The following is an 18,422-nucleotide window of genomic DNA, read 5'->3' on the forward strand; positions in this document are numbered from 1 at the left end:
TGGGTAGGGGCCCAATGGGGCAGGGACTGGGTGGGGATCATGGAGAGGCTCTGGGAAGCCAAGGTGGTATGTGAAATGAGAACTCCCTCTTTTTCCCATCAGCTAAATGGGAACCACACACTGCATGTAGCCTCCTTAGCTAATAGCTTGGGCTGTATTAATAGTGGTATAGCATGCAGATCAAAGGAGGTGATTTTTCCTCCTTCTGGCTCAGACTGCATCTGAAGAATTATGGTCCTTTTGGGGCCCCTGCTGCCCAACATCTGAAGGAGAAGAGCCAGCATGCTGAAGGCTTTGCAAAAACCAGGCTGGATGAGCAGGGAAGAGCAGCCTCAGGGGACAGCAGTTTATCCTAGAACTCTGAGAAATGTCCTGGAGGCAAAGTTGAGCCCCAGAGAAGGAAAATGTCCAGCTTATGGAAATGGAGGGAGTGACTGAGGGAGTAAGCCTCCTGCTCTGGGGATGTTTGAGGAGACACTGGAGGACCAGAGGTGTGAAGAGGGCCCCTGCTTAGCTTCATGGGTGGCCTAGAGTCAGTCCTTGCCATTGCTCGAGCATCTACTGTGTGCTCCCTCCTTTCCACCTTCAGGCTGGAGACTCACCACACATGTCCCCCAAACACAGGATTTTGGACCTCACAAATGGTGGGGCTGACCCAGGCTAGTCTGGGGCGGGCTCAGGTCTTTTTTTCTGCTCAGACTGCTTTGGGGGAAACCAGGGATTAGGGATGGGTGGTGGTCTCAGGCCCATGGGCTGGCTGCTGCTGATCACCCTCTGAAGTTATTTCCCAGGGCCTGACTTTCAGAGTCCTGAGTGTGTTCTGGTGCCCTGGACCCTCCAGCTGTCAGTCACGCAGTCCTCACCTATTCGGAACCTAAGAGAAGTCAATACATCCCTCTTCCACTTCCCCTTAAACTGTGTGCATACTGGGACTTCCCAGTCGTCTCTGGGTGTTCCCCAAACAGAAGGCTGCCCTGGCTCTCATACCGCAGACCTCTCACTCTTGGCTGCCTCTGTCTCTGATGTTATGTTAGTCCCCAGGCCCTCACCTTCTTTCCTGATAATGGCTCCAACCCATGCCCACGGCCCCTTTCCACTGCCATCACTGGGCCTCCAGACCTGGCCTCCCTGGAGGTCCTGCCACCTACCTTCTGCTCCCCGCTTGGCCTGTCTACTCTCTGCTGAGTTCTGAGACCAGGGCCAGTTACAGTTAAAAAAAAAAAAATGGAAGAATAATGCATATGGTAAAGTGCACACATCTTAAGGGTACACAGCATGATGGATTTTTTTTTTTTTTTTTTTTTGAAACAGGGTTTCTCTGTCACTCAGGCTGGAGTGTAGTGGGGCAATCACCGCTCGCTGCAACCCAGCCTCGACCTCCTGGGCTCAGGTGATCCTTCCACCTCAGCCTCCTGAGTAGCTAGGATACAGGAGTGTGCCACCATGCCCAGTTATTTTTTGTAGAGATGGGGTTTTGTCATGTTACCCAGGCTGGTCTCCAACTTCTGGGCTCAAGAGATCTGCCCACCTCAGCCTCCCAAAGTGCTGGGATTACAGGTGAAAGCCACCACACCTGGCTGGCCTGCATGATGGATTTTTAGAGGTGTACACACCTGTGAACCACCACCCAGATCAAGCTCAAGAACTTTTTCAGGTCCATTCTTTCCAAAAACCCCCATCCTCTAGGCTCCCGCAGCTTTACTGTGGGATACTTGGCAGGTGTTGCCTTATATTCCAACTAGCTAGAGGGCCAGACCTCTCCTGTTTGCTGTTTTTGCTTCACCCTGCTGACCTAGCGTGGTGCAATGCCCGTAGGTAGTGCTCCTGAGGCCCATTAGATGGAAGGGTTTAGAGTTCTCCCAAAGTGTCCCAGAATCTGTGCTCAGTTGTCCCTCAGAAATGTGGGAGAGGCGACAGAGATGGAGGATGAGGTCACCAGAGTGCACAGGATCCCTGAGCACCCAGTGTGCTGGTTCTGCTCAGGTGACCTGCCACCCCAGGGATAATATGCACAGGCCTGGAGGCAGACATTCTCAGCAGAGGTCTCAGGAGTGTGGAATTCCTTGTATGGATGCCCTGCCCAGAGGACACAGGCTGCAGCATAGCTCTGCCCAAACCCCCATCCCAGACCCAGAGACACCTGCCTTGAGTGCCCACCATGGCAGGCTCAGAGATCTGAAGGAATAGGGCCAGACTGTGCTTAGGGGAGCCTTTGAAGTCAGGTGCCTGTTGCAGAATGCTCTGGGAGAGGTCAGAATGCATAGCTTCTCACGTGGAGGGCAAGACCTCCTTGGCTGACTTCCCCCTTCCCCTGGAACCTGTCCCTTCCCTCTCCTTGGTGCAGAGCCCAGCTAGGGCGGTAGTACCACCAAAGGAACAGAGTCTCAGCCTAGACTTGAGCAGCAACATGGGGATGGCAGGCGGCTGGAGGTGGGTGGGGAGGCAGGGCAGCATGGGTGTGTGGTGCATAAAGCCCAACAGCTGTTTTGGAGACGTAGGTCTCCAGGCTGCCAGAAGACTAGAAGATGCTTTCTTTGCTCTTAAGGCACAACCCTCCAGGTCTTTGAGGAGGAGAGAAAGAGCCCTTTTCTGAGGTCCAGATCCCGGTTGTCACTGGGAGTCTTTCCCTTGGGTGGACTCTTGAGTCCTGGAAGCCATATTATTCCTGTCTCCTCTTAGACTGTAGTAAATAGGGATCTCACATGAGGCTTGGGGCTGCTAGGTAAATCTTTGTTTTTACATCACATCTGCTATTTCAGTGATGGATGCAGGCCTTGGATCCCAGACACCAACATATGTCTTCTTAACCACTTGCTTAAGGCAGCATGGTGGCAAAGTCTTATTTTCAGAGATGGTCTGTCCCTCCATGATTGGTAGAGGCATGGCCTTGAGCATATGAGGCCAAAGAGGGAGGGAAAGAGAAAGAGGAGAAATGAACATCAATGATCAATGCAGGTGCTAAGTACCTTAGATCAACTGAAGTACCTCAGATCAACTTCTGAAAGGGGAAGGCTGACAAGTTAACATTTCTGGAGTGTCTGTTCTATGACAAGTGCTTGCTTGCTCTTGTGTGATCCACAGGATGTCTTACTATCCTCATCTCACTGAGAAGGAAATTGATGCTCAGGGGAGTTATCCAATCAGAATAAAAAAGCAGGCAGATATGGTGCTGGATTCTGAGCCAGGTGTATCCAACTCCAAGGCTGGCTCTTTTTCCTCTATAGAATATACTGTCTAGGGGCCATGAGCATGCTTTCATGTTAAGATATCCTGTCCCACACCAAGGGGCCCCTCTCCAGAGACTTTTTTTGAGATGGGGTCTGGCTGTGTTGCCCAGGCTGGTCTTGAAATCCTGGCCTCAAGCGATCCTCCCACCTTAGCCTCCTGAGTAGCTGTGATTACAAGCACGAGCCACCATGCTCAACTTCTCTAGAGATTTGAGGGAAGCTTCCAACATGTAAGAGAGAGGCCAAAACAGCAGAACAAATGGAACTTAGAGGAAACAAAGATGATGCAAAGAGCAGAAGAAAATGTTGAAGAAACTGCCATTGATCATTTCAGAGAGACTGGAAGATATACTGCATCCACAAAACAGGAACTGGATGCCATAGAAGGTGGAGCAATCAGAGAACAAGAATTTAAAATGTGAGAGAGTGGTAGAAAGGTAAAGTCAAGGAAACCTTTTAGAAAGTTACACAGAAAGATTCAGAGATGAACAACAGGATACAAAAAATAAGAAAATTAGATCAATCTGAGATTCAACATTTGACTGATTGAACTTTCTGAAAAAGAAGACAGAGATAACAGGGGGTGAAGAGTTAGAAACACAGGCCGGGCGTGGTGGTTCACGCCTGTAATCCCAGCACTTTGGGAGGCCAAGGCAGTTGGATCACGAGGTCAGGAGATCGAGACCCTGTCTCTTCTAAAAATACAAAAAACTAGCCGGGCGTGGTGGCGGGCGCCTGCAGTCCCAGCTACTCGGGAGGCTGAGGCGGGAGAATGGCGTGAACCCGGGAGGCGGAGCTTGCAGTGAGCCGAGATCGTGCCATGGCACTCCAGCCTGGGCTACAGAGCAAGACTCCATCTCAAAATAAAATAAAATAAAATAAAATAAGAGTTAAAAACACAATTAACATTGTCAGAAAAGACGAAAGTGCTTAATTGAGAGTCTACTGAGTGCCTGGCAAAATGAATGTATGTAAAACAAAGCAAAATCTCTCACCAAGGCTCATCATTGTGAAATCTTAGAACACTAGGATTCAAGAGAAGATTTTAGGGAGTAGACATCTGGAATGCTGACAGGAGGAGCTCTGCAGACAGCACAACCATAACTGATGAAAAATAATTTTAAAAACAACCATTCACATTCTCTGGAATTTTTCTTAAGGTCATATAGCAAATAAAGAAACATTTATTGGCCGGATGCAGTGGCTCACACCTGTAATCCCAGCACTTTGGGAGACTAAGGGGGGAGGATCACTTGAGGCTAGGAATTTAAGACCAACCTGGGGAACAAAGTGAGACCCTATATCAAAAAAAATAAATAAATAATTAGCCAGACAAGTGGCACACACCTCTGGTCCCAGCTACATGGGAGGCTGAGGCAGGAAGATTGCTTGAGCCCAGGAGGTCGAGGCTGGAGTAAGCCATGTTCGTGCCACTGCACTCCAGCCTGGGCAACAGAGCAAAGGGGCTTGAATTTAATTTGATCGGACTGTGAAGAAATTTATGCCCAAGTGATAAAAAACAATAGAGGAACCAGTCGGCAGTTAGTAGAGGCTAACAGTTGTGTGACACCCATCTACAAGTTAACAGAAAGCTCAAGAACAGACACAAAGAAAGCCATCTTAAAGCCATGGTCATTCCAGGGTGACAGTACACATACGCAAGGCTGTGGCTTCTTAGGCATGACGTCAGAAACTGCACACAGCAGGGAAATAAACTTCCCTAAAATAGTCCAGCCAGGCCACTAAATAAATAAGCAAACAACAAAAACAAGAAGTTGTGTGCATGGGGCAGAGGGGTCGTGGTTAGTATCCAGAGTTGCTGCAGTTTATTATCTGAAACATTAATATATTTTATTTTATTTTTTTTGAGATAAAGTCTCACTCTGTTGCCCAGGCTGGGGTGCAGTGGCGAGATCTTGGCTCACTGCGGCCCCCACCTCCTGGATTCAAGCAATTCTCCTGCCTCAGCCTCCCAAGTAGCTGGAATTACAGGTGGTGCCACCACGCCCAGCTAATTTTTGTATTTTTAGTAGAGATGGGGTTTTACCATGTTGGCCAGTCTGGTCTTGAATTCTTGACCTCAGGTGATCTGCACACTTCGGCCTTCCAAAGTGCTGGTATTACAGGCGCAAGCCACCATGCCTGGCCAATGTTAATATATTTTATACTATAAATATGTATTATTTTAACATAATATATAACTACGTATATACTATATATATTATAAAATACAGTTTTTAACAAAAAATTATGGGACATGCATAGAAAGAGTAACATGTGACCCATACACAAGAAAAAAGCAGGCAACAGAGCTGTCTTTGAGAGGGTCCAAATGTCAGACTTAGCAGGCAAAGTCTTCCAAGCAGCCACTAAACAACTAAAGAAAACCACACTTAAAGAAGTAAAGGAGGCCAGGTGTGACTCACACCTGTAATCCCAGCACTGTGGGAGGCCGAGGCAGGTGGATCACAAGGTCAAGAGATCGAGACCATCCTGGCCAACATGGTGAAACCCTGCCTCTACTAAAAATACAAAAGTTAGCTGGGCGTGGTGGTGTGTGCCTGCAGTCTCAGCTATTTGGGAGGCTGAGACAGGAGAATCACTTGAATCCAGGAGGCAGAGGCTGCAGTGAGCCGAGATCACACCGCTGCACTACAGCCTGGTGACAGAGCAAGACTCTGTCTCAAAAAAAAAAAAAAAAAAAATGAAGTAAAGGAAGGAGGGGCATGGTGGCTCATGCCTGTAATCCCAATACTTTGGGAGGCTGAGCTGAGAGGATTGCCTGAGGCCAGGAGTCAAGACCAGCCTGGGCAACACAGAACGGCTCATCCCTACAAAAAAATTTAAAATTACCCAGATGTGGTGGCACATGCCTGTAGTCTCAGCTACTTGGAAGTCTGAGGCAAGAGGATTGCTTGAGCCCAGGATTCTGAAGCTGCTATTAGCCATGATTTCACCACTGTACTCCAGCCTGGGTGACAGAGTGAGATACTGTCTGAAAAAAAAAAAAAAAAAAAAAAAAAGCTAGGCACAGTGGCTCACTCCTGTAATCCTAGCACTTTGGTAGACTGAGGCAGGCAGAGTGCATGAGGCCAGGAGTTTAAGACCAGCCTGCCTAACATGGTAAAACCCTATCTCTGCTAAAAATATAAAAATTATGGGTGCATACAGTGGCTCATGCCTGTAATCCCAGCACTTTGGGATACCAAGGCAGGCAGATCACTTAAGGTCAGGAGTTCGAGACCAGCTGGCCAACATGGTGAAACCCCATTTCTACCAAAATTTAAAAAAAAAAAAAAAGCCAAGCATGGTGGCACATGCCTGTAATCTCAGCTACTTGAGAGACTGAGGCACAAGAATCGCTTGAACCTGGGAGGCGGAGGTTGCAGTGAACTGAGATCATGCCACTGCACTCTAACCTGAGTGACAGAGTGAGACTCTGTCTAAAAAAAAAGACAATACAAAATAAAGAAGTAAAGTATAATGACCGTGTCTCATCAAATAGAAAATATCAACAGAGAAATAGAAATTGTATAAGAAAAAACAAAATGGAAATTCCAAAGTTGAAAATTATAATAACTGAAATGAAAAATCCAGTAGAGGAGTTCAGTAATCAATTTGAACTGGCAGAAGCAAGAATCAGTGAACTTAAAGATAGATTGATAGAGAATATGCAACCTGAAGAACAAAGAGAAAAAGGAATGAAGAAAAATGAACAAAGCCTTAGAGAAATGTGGGATATCATTAAGTACACTAAAATATATATAATAGGAGTACCAGAAAGAAGAGAAAAAGAAAGGAAGACAACAAATATTTGAAGATGTAATGGCTGAAAATTTCTCAAAAATGATGAAAACCACTCAGCTACACATCTAAGAATCTTAAGGAACTCCAAGTAGTAGAGATCCACACTCAGATACACTCTATTAAAACTCTGGAAAGCTAAGGACAAAGAGAATATATTGAAAACAAGAGAAAAATGATTTGTCATGTCCAAGGGAATCCCAATAACAATAACAGCCACCTTCTCATCAGAAAAAAATGGAGGGAAGAAGGCAGTGGGATTATACATTCAAACTGCTGAAAATAACCTGTCAGCCAACGATCTTTTCCAGCAAAACTAGTATTATGGGATCTTTGGGGTTTCGATTTATTGGCCAGAAACCTGTGGCTGGTGGCGCCTTTGCTCAAGCTCTTGTCCTGTGTCCAGGAAGAATGAGGAATGCAGACAAGTGAAGGGTGAACAAGTCAAAGAGGAGCTTTATTAAGTGTTAGAACAGCTCAGAGGAGGCCCGCAGTGGGTAGCTCCTCTCTGTAGGCAGGTTGTCCTGTTGAGTGTTCAGCTCTCAGCAGAGAGGAGGCCCTGGAGAGGGTAGCTCATCTCTGCAGCTGGTCATCCCATTGTCTATTCAGCTCTGGCTGAGCCCGGGGCTTTTATGGGACTCAGAGGGGAGGAAGTGTGCAATGACTGGTCCATGGGCAGCCATGGTGGCCTGGAAAAGGCACCACTTCTTACTCCGACTGTGGGACTGGCAGCCTGGCCCACAGCCTTCAGGCCTTCCCTGACCTGAAAGTGGGGCCTCACCAGGGACCTGTTTTCCTCTGCCCAGGAATTGGTCCACCTCATGCTGCTATTCATGGTGTCAGGGCTTGGCCCCAACATTGTTCCAAGATTGGAGTGGGTGCCAACAGCAGGGAGAAGCCAGGCAGTGGGAGTAGGCATTTCTGAGCCTGAAAAGCAAGGGGTGCCTTTCTGTTCCCCCAGGAATGCAGGGATGCCTGAGTCTTCAGCCTGGTTTGGATGGCTGCAGCCACGCCCAGGAAGGCAGGGCTCCTGCCTTGCCTGCTCTGTGGAGCAAAAGGTGAGGACCATGCCTCCGTGCTGCAGCTGGTGTTTTGGCAGTGGCCACTCTAGATGGATCACTGTTGCCATTACTAGATTCCAAAAAGAAAAATGAAATATAGACATTTCCAGATAAACAAAAATAAACATAATTGGTTGCTACCAGACCTGCCTTACAAGATACAATAAAGAAAGTTCTTCAGAATTTAAGTAAATGACCCCAACAGTACTCAAAAACCATATGGAAAAACAGAGTGCTGATAAAGGTAATTATGTAAGTATAAAAGACAGTATAAATACACATTTCTTCTTCTTTCTGTTAACTGATTGTAAAAAACAATTGTATAAAACAAGGTCTATTATGATTGGGTTTATAGCATATAGAAATGTAATATAGTCAATAACAACAGCACATAGTAGGTGTTCAAAAGCTGGGAGCTGCTGTGCTGTTGTTGTCATTATTGACTGGCCTGTTTAGGGGCACAAAAGTGGATTATAGGAACTCCAGAAAGGGATGCTTGATTTCAATACTCGGAAAAATTTTAAAGGAATATTAAAATGCATATAGAAACATTTTGAAAATATTGACTATTTACTCCTGTATCCAGAAATATGCAGACTAATTGAATAGAGAAATCCCTTCCTAAAAATGCTGAATAAAACATCAAATATGTCTTATGTGAAAGCACAGATGAACGGGTGTTAAACAGGGAACCAGTCAGAAGCCAAAATAACAAGAGCATGACCCTATCAGGGTGAGCCTGCACTGGGGCCTGTGCTTCCTGAGGCCCTGGGTTGTAAATGGCCAGCATGCCAGGCACCTCCTGGGCACCACTTCGGTCCGCTTGGCCCCAGTTCTGATTCTGGCCACTGCTGACGTGATGAGTGTTCTGTAGTCCTCGTGCAGGTGCCACCTCACTTTGGGCACATGGGGCCCACCCCTCCCTTCCTGTCTGAGTCTCACTGACCCCACAGGACAGATGCTCTTGGGAATCCCCTGGACCCTTATGCATGTGTGGACCCCAAGTTCAGGGGAGTTCATGTCTGTGAGGCCACTCTTGACCAATGAGTGACACAAGCAAATACTCAATGTGTCTTTTTTGTTTCTCCCATTTCATAAGACTCCTTGGAAGATCCTATGGAATCAAGAATTCCTATGGAATCAAGCACCTATCAGAGGTCCCAGGTCCCCTTGATAACCTGACCTTGTCCCAGGCTTCCCTCTTTCTTTGTTTCTCTCTCCAGCCCTTACTCCTGCTCCTTGGGATTACGTCCCAAATTAATTCCACAAAAACCTTTGTCTGAGGCTGTGCTTTTAGGGGACCCAAAACTAATCGGGAAAGAGGAGGAAAGGCCTGAAGTCTCGTCCTGGGAGGTAGGACCCTTCCTCTCCTCCAAATTTGGGACTTCTCAGAAGTCAATACCCTAGGGGAGATACAGGGAAAACAACTCACCTACAGAAGACTTTGCTGCATCCACTTAGCTGTGGCTGGAGACGCAACACAGGGTAAAAAGAAAGTCCAAAAGCCAACATTCATGCAGAGAAAAGCCCAAAATTGTATTACCTGTATGACCAGAAAAACCCTAAGCCAAAAAAATGTTTAAAGTGGATCTGAGTTGGAAGTACTTTTAGGTGCCTGGCAAAAGCAAACAAAAAGTCTTTCTGGAAGAATATATTTTAAACACAGATTCAAAGACTTCCCACAAAGAATTACAAGAAACATGACCTCATAATTAACAATTAATAATTTCATATGGAAACAAACCACAAGGAGTATGAGTCAGCAGAAACAATAAATAAATAGCAGGGTGAGACCCACAAATACTGCATAAGATAGAATAATGAGACACAGAATAGAAACTAAGTATTTTAATGTATTTAATGAAGTGAAAAAAGATACTGAAAATATAATGAGAAACTAATAATACTAATTAGGCATATTTATTTATTTATTTATTTTTATTTATTTTTTTAAGATGGAGTCTTACTCTGTCACCCAGACTGGAGTGCAGTGGCGCAATCTCAGCTCACTGCAAGCTCTGCCTCCTGGGTTCAGGCCATTCTCCTGCCTCAGCCTGCAGAGTAGCTGGGACTGCAGGTGCCCGCCCGGCTAATTTTTTGTATTTTTAGTAGAGACGGGGTTTCATCATGTTAGCCAGGATGGTCTCGATCACCTTACCTCGTGATCCGCCCACCTTGGCCTCCCAAAGTGCTGGGATTACAGGCGTGAGCCACCACGCCCAGCCTAATTAGGCTTATTTAAAGATGAACCAGATAAAACTTCTACAAATGAAACTGCAATAATTAAAATAAAAAAGACTCAAAAGACAAGTGAAAAAGCTGAATAGACCAAGGTGAAGACAGAATAGTAAACTGAAAAGTAGAGCTTAAGAAATTACCAAGAATTCAACAAAGAAAGGTAATAAAGTGAAATATGAAAAAGAAGTTAAGAGACATGGGAGAAATTCAGCATTTATTCATGATAAAACCTCTCAGCAAACTAAGAATTAAAAGGCACTTCCTCAACTCCGTGAAAGACATCCATAAAAATCCTATACCTACTGTCGTATTTTATAGTGAAAGACTGAAGTCGGCTGGGCGCGGTGGCTCATGCCTGTAATCCCAGCACTTTGGGAGGCTGAGGCGGGTGGATCACCTGAGGTGAGGAGTTTGAGACGAGCCTGGCCAACGTGGTGAAACCCTGTCTCTATTAAAAATACAAAATTAGGCCGGGCGCGGTGGCTCAAGCCTGTAATCCCAGCACTTTGGGAGGCCGAGACGGGTGGATCACGAGGTCAGGAGATCGAGACCATCCTGGCTAACCCGGTGAAACCCCGTCTCTACTAAAAAAATACAAAAAACTAGCCGGGCGAGATGGCGGGCGCCTGTAGTCCCAGCTACTCGGGAGGCTGAGGCAGGAGAATGGCGTAAACCCGGGAGGCGGAGCTTGCAGTGAGCTGAGATCCGGCCACTGCACTCCAGCCTGGGCCACAGAGCGAGACTCCGTCTCAAAAAAAAAAAAAAAAAAAAAAAAAAAAAATTAGCCGGGTGTGGTGGCGCATATCTGTAACCCCAGCTACTCGGGAGCCTGAAGCGGAGGTTGCAGTGAGCAGAGGCCTCACCATTGCACTCCAGCCCGGGTAACAAGAGTGAAACTCTGTCTCAAAAAACAACAATAACAACAAAAAACAATACTGAAGTCTTTTACTCTAAGTCAGGAACAAGCAAGGATGTTCACCCTTACCACTCCCATTCTGCATTCTACTGGAGGTCCTAACCAGAGCTAGAAGTCAGTAAAGATATAATCAAATAAATAAAAGTCTTACAGATTGGAAAGGAAGAAATAAACCTGTCTCTGTTAGTAGAATACATAATTGTTTATGTAGGAAATCACAAAGAATCTACAAAAAAGCAACTACAACTAATAAGTAAATTTATCAAGGTTACAAGATACAAGATCAACAGAGAAGAATCATTACGTTTCTATATATTAGGAATGCCCAATTAAAATGGAAATTTTTAAAAAATGCCATTTGATTGACATGTGGAAAACAAGACATTGATAAGAGACACTAAAGAAGACCTAAATAGAGGCAATGAGTTGGAAAATATATATATATATATTTTGCTTTTTTACACTATCCACCTGGAGACAGAAAAATCTATATTTTAAAGTCCCAATTCTCCCCAACTTGATCAGCAGATTTAACGTAATCCCAATCAACAGCCCAGCAGGATTTTCATAAAAATCAATATGTTGATTCTAAAATATGTATGGTAATACAAAGAAACTTGAATATCCAAAACAAATTTTGAGAAAAAGAACAAATTAGGAAGACTCACACTGCTAGATTGTAAGACTTATTATAGAGTTACAGTATTTAAGTCAGTGTAGTATTGACAAAAGGATAGATACATATACTCCATCAACTGAACAGAATTGAGAGTCCAGAATTAGAGGCACATATATACGGTCAACTGACAATTGATAGTTGACAACGGTGCCAAGTCAATTCAAAGGAAAAATAATAGTCTTTTTGACAAATTAGGATGGGACAACTGGTTACTATATTTATTTATTTTTTGAGACAGTCTCACTCTGTCACCCAGGCTGGAGTGCAGTGGCGCAATCTCGGCTCATTGCAACCTTTGCCTCCCAGGGTCAAGTGATTCTCCTGCCTCAGCTTCCCAAGTTGCTGGGATTACAGGCACGTGCCACCACGCCCAGCTAATTTTTGTATTTTTAGCACAGACGAGGTTTCACCATGCTAACCAGGCTGGTCTCGAACTCCTGACCTTGTGATCCACCCACCTTGGCCACTTAAAGTGCTGGAATTACAGGCATGAGCCACTGCGCCCGGCCTTGTTATTATTTTATTTTATTTTTTATTTTTATTTTTTTTGAGACAGAGTCTTGCTCTGTCGCCCAGGCTGGAGTGCAGTGGTGCGAACTCCGCCTCCTTGGTTCATGCCATTTTCCTGCCTCAGCCTCCCAAATAGGTGGGACTACAGGCGCCTGCCACCATGCCTGGCTAATTTTTTGTATTTTTTTAGTAGAGACGGTGTTTCATTGTGTTAGCCAGGCTGGTGTCGATCTCTTGACCTTGTGATCTGCCCTCCTTAGCCTCCCAAAGTGCTGGGATTACAGGCCTGAGCCACCGCGCCTGGCCCACACCATATTTTAAAAGTCAATCAATATTTAACTTATTAACATTACTGTCACTAAAGTTGGTATACAACTCCCTTCTCCTAAATTTGACTGACTTTTTTTTTTTAAGTAACTCAAAATGACCATACACGGAAAATATAACTATAAGCCTTTTAGAAACAAACAAACAAAAAGCAGTGGAAAAATCTTTGTGACCTTGGGTGAGACAACATTATTAACTAACTTGACCTACCTTTGATGGAATACTCAGTCCATTAACACTAGAATACACATTATTTTCAAGCAAACTTAGAACATTCTCCAGTACAGATAACATACTAAGCTATAAAACTAGACTCAACAAATTTTTTAAAATTGAGGTCATGCAAAATATGTTCTCCATACTCAATAGAATTAAATAGAAACCAATAGAAGAAAATAGAGAAATCTCCAAATATTGGGAAATTAAACCAGGCACTTGTCAATACTCATGGGCCAAAATGAGAGCACAATAAAAATTAAAGTTTAAATGGACCTGAATGAAAACTGAATCAGCATGTCAAAATTCATTGTATGTCATTAAAGCAGTGCTTACAGGGAAGTTATAGTATTAAATGCTTATATTAGAATGGGAGAAAACCAAAGATCAATAATCTAAGCTTCCACCTGAAGTAGTTCAAAAAAGAAAAGAAAATCAAACTCAAACTAAGCATACCAAGATATGCATCTGCCAAAAACAAAACAAAACAACAAAACAAAACACACCAAAGTAAGAAGAAGGGAGGAAATTATAAGAGCAGAGATAAGTGAAATAGAAAAAAAAATAGAGAATATCTATGGAAACAAAAGTTGGTTCATTTAAAAAATTCAACAAAATCGGCCGGGCGCAGTGGCTCACGCCTGTAATCCCAGCACTTTGGGAGGCTGAGGTGGGTGAGTTCCAGACCAGCCTGACCAACATGGTGAAACTCCATCTCTAATAAAAATACAAAAATTACGGGCATCTGTAGTCCCAGCTACTCGGGAGGCTGAGGCGGGAGAATGACGTGAACCCGGGAGGCGGAGCTTGCAGTGAGCTGAGATCCGGCCATTGCACTGTAGCCTGGGCGACAGAGCGAGACTCCGTCTCAAAAAAACAAAAACTAAAACAAAAACAAAAATTAGCTGGGCATGGTGGTGGGCGCCTGTAACCTCAGCTGCTCGGGAGTCTGAGGCAGGAGAATCGCTTGAACCTGGGAGGCAGAGGTTGCAGTGAGCCGACGTCGCGCCATTGCACTCCAGCCTGGGCGACAGTGAGACTCTATCTCAAAAATAAATAAATAAATAAATAAATAAATAAATAAATAAATATAAATAAAGAAAAGAAAAAATCAACAAAACTGATAAAGCTTTAACTGGTCTGACCAAGCAAAAGGAGAGAATATACAAATTACTAAAATCAACAATAAAAGAGGGACATCACAACAGAGGAGTTACCAAATAACTACAGCTGACTTGATACTTAATGGTACAGACTGAATACTTTCTCCCTAAGATCAGGAAAAAGGCAAGAATATTGTCTCTCTCCACTTCTATTCCACATTGCATTGGAGTAGAATTTCCAGTACAATCAGGGAAGGAAAAGTAATTAAAGGCATGTAATTAGAAAGTAATAGGTAAGACTGTCTTTAATTACAGAATACATATATGTACATAGTACATAATTCTAGGGAATGTACTTTAAAACCAGGAATACTAATAAGCAAGTTTAGCAGGATCACAGTATGCAAAATCAATACACATAATCAAAAAACTCTCCACAAAGAAAAGCCCCAAGCACAGATGACTTCACTGGTGAATTTTATGATGCAGTTAAAGAAGAATGAACAACAATTCCTTATAAACTGTTTCAAAACTTAGAAAAGGAGAGAACACTTTCCAAATCATTCTATGAAGCCAATAATTCCCCAATACCCAAAACAGACAAAGACATCACAAGAAAAAACAAACAAAAGTGAAGAAAACTACAGACCAATATCTCTTGTCAGTATAGATGTAAAAATCTTCAAAACAAATAGTATCAAACTGAATCCAGCAATGTATGAAAAAGAGTGTACAACGTGGCCAGCTGGGACTTTTCCCAAGAAGGCAAGGTTGGCTGAAGATATGAAAATCAATCAATGTTACATACCATATTAACAGAATAAAAGATTGAAGCTTTAAATCAGGTCAGTGATGCAGAAAAAACATTTGAAAAAATCCAATACCTTATATGATAAAAATTCTCAGAAAGCTAGAAATAGAAAGGAAGTTCTTTGAACTGATAAAGATAATCTACAAAAAGTCCTGCACTAACATAGCACCTAATTGTGAAAGACTGAAACTGTCTGACCCCTAAGATCAGCAGGAAAGGATTTTTCCTCTTACTACACCTGTGCAAACATTGTACTGGAAATAATAGCCACGCAAATTAGATCCTCCCTCCCTGCTCCAAAATGAAAGAAATAAATGGCATCACTGTTGAAAAAAGAAGTAAAATTACTTCTATCCTCAGATAACATGACTGTTCTATGGAAAGAATTATTAAATCTTATGGAAGCCACAAAAAACCTATTAGAGATAATAAACAAATTAAGCAAGCTTACAGAAATTAAGAAAATAATTCCATTTACAATAGCATAAAAAAGGATAAATTGGCCGGGTGTGGTGGCTTGTGTCTGTAATCCCAGCTACTCAGGAGGCTGACACAGGAGAATCGCTTGAATCAGGGAGTCGAAGGTTGCAGAGAGCTGAGATTGTGCCACTGCGCTCCAGCCTGGCAAAAGAGCGAGACTCTGTCTCAAAAAAAAAAAAAAAAAAAAAAAAAAAAAAAAAAAAAAAAAGGATTAAATTACTTAGGAATATTTGGCCAGGCTCACACCTGTAATCCCAGAACTTTGGGAAGCCGAGGTAGGCGGATCACGAGGTCAAGAGATGGAGGCCATCCTGGCCAACATGGTGAAACCCCACCTCTACTAAAAATACAAAAATTAGCTGGGCGTGGTGGTGTGTGCCTGTAGTCCCAGCTACTCGGGAGGCTGAGGCAGGAGAATCACTTGAATCCGGGAGGTGGAGGTTGCAGTGAGCCAAGATTGTGTCACTGCACTCCAGCCTGGAGACAGAGTGAGAGTCCATCTCAAAAAACAAAACAAACAAACAAAAAACCCCCCACAAGATTCATATGCTGCAAACTACAAAACATTGAAAGAAATTAAAGAAGGCTTAAATAAATAGAATGATGTTCCATATTCGTGGATTGGAAGACAATATTGTTAAGGTGGCAGTACTCCCTAAATTTGTTTACACTTTCAGTGCAGTCCCTATCAAAATCCCAGCTTCTTTTTGCAGAAATTGAAAAATTGATTCTGAAATTTGTGTAAAAATGCAGCAGACCCAGAATTGCTAAAACAATCTTGAAAAAGAAGAACAATATTGAAGGACTTACACTTCTTGATTTCAGAACTTCCTGCAATGCTGCAGCAATCAGGATTGTTTAGTACTGGCATAAGAACAGACATATAGATTAATGAAATAGAATTGAGAGTTCAGAAGTAAACACATACATTTATATTCCATTGATTTTTTAACAAGGGTGCCAAGATAATTTAACAGAGAAAAATATCTTATCATCAAATCGCTGATGCTGGGACAACTGGATATCTACATGCAAAAGAATGAAGTTGATCGCTTCCTTAGACCGTATACAAAAATTAAGTCCAATCTGCAAATGGCTCAGATGCCTAAATATGATAGCTGTAACTCTAAAACTCTTAGAGGAAAACATAATCATAAACTTTCATGACCTTAGGTTAGGCAAAGTCTTCTTACATGCAACAGCAAAAGCACAAGCAACAAAAGATGAAATAGATAAATTGTACTGCATCAAAACGGAAATCTTTTGGCTTCAAAGGACACTATCAAGAAAGTGAAAAGACAACACAGAGAATGAGGTAAATTATTTGCAAATTATGTATATGATCAGGGACTAGTATCCAGAATATAAAATAACAACTACAGCTTAAAAAGACAAATACCTCAAAAATTGGGCAAAGGATTTAAACAGATATTTTTCCAAAGAAGATATACCAGTGGACAACACCCACATGAAAAGACTGTAAATATTATTAGACATCAGGGAAATGCAAGTCAAACCCACAAGGAGATGCCACATCACACATACTAGGATGGCTATAATAAAACAGGTGGACAATAGCAAGTGTTGGCAAGGATGTGGAGAAATTGGAACTCTAATACATTGCTGTGGGAATATGAAATGGTGCAGCTGCTTCGGACAAGTCTGGTAACTCCTCAAAAAGCTAGATATAGTGTTACCATATGACCTAGCAATTTCATTCTTAGGTATATATTCCCCAAAATGGAAACATATTTACACAACAATTTGTACACAAATATTCATAGTGGTGTTATTCATAATAGCAAAAAAGTAGAAACGACCCAATGTTCATCAGTTGGTGAATGGCTAAATAAAATATGGTATATCCATACAATGGAATATTATTTGCCCATTAAAATGAATGAAGTACTCATAGCGCTACAACTTGTATAAACCTTGAAAACATCATGCTAAGTGAAAGATGCCAGCTACAAAAGGCCACATATTTTATAATTCCGCTTACATGAAATGCCAAGAATAGGCAAATCTCTAGAGACTGAAAGTAGATTAGTGGCTGCTAGGGTATGAAGACAGGAGACAGTGAAGGCTACTAATAGATACAGGTTTCTTTTGGTGTAATAAAAATATTCCGGAATCAGATAGTGGGGATGGTTACACAACTTTGCGACTATAGTAAAAAATACATAATTGTACATTTTATTTTGAGATGGAGTCTCCTCTGTCACCCAGGCTGGAGTACAATGGCACCATCTCGGCTCACTGCAACCTCCACCTCCTGGGTTCCAGCAATTCTTCTGTCTCAGCCTCCCAAGTAGCTGGGACTACAGGCGCGAGCAGCCAAGCCTGGCTAATTTTTGTATTTTTAGTAGAGACAAGGTGTCACCATATTGGCCAGGCTGGTCTCGAACTCCTAGACCTGGTGATCTGCCCGCCTTGGCCTACCAAAGTGCTGGGATTACAGGCATGAGCCACTGTGCCCGGCCCATAATTGTATATTTTAAAAAGGTGAATTTTATGGTATGTGATTTATATACTCCTTTTTTTTTTTTTTTTGAGATGGAGTCTTGCTCTGTTGCCCAGGCTGGAGTAGTGGTATGATCTCAGCTCACTGGAAGCTCCACCTCCCAGGTTCATGACATTTTCCTGCCTCAGCCTCCCAAGTAGCTGGGACTACAGGTGTCTGCCACTACGCCCGGTTAATGTTTTGTATTTTTAGTAGAGACGGTGTTTCACCGTGTTAGCCAGGATGGTCTCGATCTCCTGACCTCGTGATCTGCCCACCTCAGCCTCCCAAAGTGCTGGGATTACAGGCGTGAGCCACCGCGCCTGGCCTATATACTCCTATCATTTAACAATGAACACTCAAAAAGCAAATTTGTCTATAATGGCAAATAAAGAATAAATTTTTTTAAAAATAGCATAATATCTGTATACTGTTAACCGTTTTCTGTACACTCAAAACTACAAAGCACTGCTGAGAGAAAATTTAAAAATTTCCAATAAATGGAGAGATATAGGTTGGACGCAGTGGCTCATGACTGTAATCTCAG

The sequence above is a fragment of the Chlorocebus sabaeus genome, chromosome 26 (genome assembly GCF_047675955.1).
Source record: "Chlorocebus sabaeus isolate Y175 chromosome 26, mChlSab1.0.hap1, whole genome shotgun sequence".
NCBI lineage: Eukaryota > Metazoa > Chordata > Mammalia > Primates > Cercopithecidae > Chlorocebus > Chlorocebus sabaeus.